The 2,500-nt window shown below is 30.6% G+C and overlaps 1 protein-coding gene across 1 annotated transcript in view; it reads left to right on the forward strand.

Moving 5' to 3' along the window:
• LOC144960330 (uncharacterized) overlaps nt 1-2,500 on the forward strand; it is a gene marked incomplete in the record, with an annotated part of 35,249 nt that overhangs the window by 30,444 nt on the left and 2,305 nt on the right. Inside the window, 1 exon segment of the mRNA XM_078893401.1 lies at nt 1-2,500. This exon segment is cut by the window's left edge and continues 3,020 nt beyond it; it is cut by the window's right edge and continues 2,305 nt beyond it.

A 2,500-nucleotide genomic window follows, 5' to 3' on the forward strand; every position in this document is an offset into this window, starting at 1 on the left:
GCTTTTAAATATCAGATTTGTTGAAGTTCTGTGTTTGCCACCTGGTAGGGTTCTAGTAAATTAAATGTCGAGTGATTACACAAGGTCATTGATCTCATTCATAATCATCTTTTGTTTATTGAACAAACTCGCAACGTTGGGCATCGCTATGACGTCAAGATAGATGACGTATCAGTATAACGTTGTCAACTTAGCTGTTTTTGGATTATAAATCACCACTCCTTTTTATTCCCTGCGTTTTGGTTTGCTTGTTTTCTAATATCTAATACAAAAACTTCTATTCTTAAAGTTGGCAGAATATAATTTAGTGTTGTGTTTTGGTTGATCTATACAGAGTTGAAGAACTAAAAGGAATCTTAGCATAAAATTCCACGGATATATAAGAAGAAGATACATTTTGTTAATGGGACATATCATATTCATTTTCATTTTCTGGGCTATAAATCGCGACCTCATTTTCTCATTCTGATGTCTCTTATACATCACAAAATGTAAAGAAATGCTTTACTTACAGCTATAAATACTAACCACTATGTCGCAGAGCTCATTTTGCTGAACAACAATCTGTATAGAATGCACTTGTTACTTTTTTGTTGATTAGGAAAAGTCTATTTTTGTGTCGGGTGGGTGTGAATTTCCGGGGGAAATTCTATAAATAGCTGGTTAGAGAGAGTTAAAGAAAGATTTTAAACTTTCCACTACATACACACAAAAAAAACACGAAAAAATCAACTGTCATCCGCTGACCATCTTATGTTATAAATCTGTGAGCATCACAAGTCACTAACGCTTACAGACTATGTTGTTTTCTGTAAAAATTTTGTTGAAGTTTTAAAACTGATTCATTCTAGCCTCCCCTTGTTGTTGGTTACATTTTTTAAAAATTTGAAATCGTCCAAAATTCCCACTTTAAGATTTGATTTCTTTGTAGCATGCAGAGCTAATTATGATTCATGTTTTATTTCATTCTCGCCATTTTGTTTCTTTTTTGCTTTGTTATTACATTTACAGTTATACAGTGGAAGCCACATAAATCCAACACTCTAAAAGTCAACTTCTCCTTAAAGTCAATATGTGACCCACCGTATCAAAGCGGTATTATGTCGGGATCCACTCGGTAAAGGGAAATTGAATTCATAGCCACAAATATCCAACTTGGGTTTAGTTTCTGTACGTTATGCTGGAGTATTAAGACTATTTCTTGCATTGCAAAAACTTAGGCTCCAATTTCTCATCATTCTATCTCTAAATTCATTTTTTGGGGTCTGAATCATCCGACATAATAGCGTTTTGAGACGGAGGGTCACATATAATTAAAATTTGTTGGTCCCAAATTATCCGTTCTTTATCTAAGTGTGTTCCATTGATTATGGATAAAATCAACCTTGCTTAAAGTCAACCAACCAATCTTTCTGGTCTGGCGGTGTTGGATTTATCAGGATTCCACTGTATTCTGTTTTATGATAATATAAATATGTTTTTTTTTCTCATATCAAAATCAACTGCCACGTTTTTTAAAGGAACAACTTGTTATTCTCCTTTTTGATTATGTTTTGTTGGAGGATTTCTAGACGATCAAAAATAACTTGTTCTGTTGATTTTAATTAAGAGATTGTAAGTTATGCTGTTTTGACTTTATAGTCATTTTGAGTTATGTTCTGTTGGCCTTTTGGATGCTTTTGTTGACTTCTTAGACATGGTAACTTATGTTTTGTTGGCTTTTGCGATATTCCAAGTTATGTTCTCTGGTCTATTTTTAGACTTTTCAAAATTATGTTCAGTTTTATTTTTTAAATTTTTTTTGTTGTTGTTTTTTAAATATTTTTTTTTTGTCTTTTTGTTTTTTAAATTGTTTATAGACACAGAGTGTTCTTTTCTGTCGACATTTTTTGACATTTACATTACACCACAGGCTTTTAAAATATTTATTATAATTGCATTTTGTGGGTTTGTTTATTTGTTCAATTTGAAATCTAAATCTAAATCTAAGCAGAATTGATGACACAATTTACCAAAATTCAATTTTGACCCTGAATTAAAGTAATTTGTTTCTTTTCTTTAGAAAAAAAAAATTAAATCAATTAAAAACTTTTAACGTGAAATATTTGCAAATAAGTACCCAGTACCAGTACTGGTTACTGAATTAGTATTACTCTATTTATAAAGAAGTTCCCTCTACCACATATTGCTAAATTTTGTTGATTTAAATTTATGATAATTTAAATTTTTGTTGTCAATGTTTATTTTTACGTATTATCTTTTATTTATTTTTGATTTTAAATTAATAGTTTACTACTGAATCTCATTCCATCTACTTGTTTTTTCCAAACGTTTTAATTTTCACGACTTTATCACTTCATATACCGATGATTTTACGACATTCAATTTGTATTCACAGCTAGTTAGGATGTACAGACTATTCAAATTTGTCTTTAGTGATATGAAAGTTCACAACAAGTAAAAAAGAAAAAGAAGTGGCTGAGTGGTTAAGGCATTGCAC

The sequence above is a fragment of the Berghia stephanieae genome, chromosome 15 (genome assembly GCF_034508935.2).
Source record: "Berghia stephanieae isolate SIO BIC M18660-M18661 chromosome 15, UCSD_Bste_1.3, whole genome shotgun sequence".
In the NCBI taxonomy this organism is placed as follows: Eukaryota; Metazoa; Mollusca; class Gastropoda; order Nudibranchia; family Aeolidiidae; genus Berghia; species Berghia stephanieae.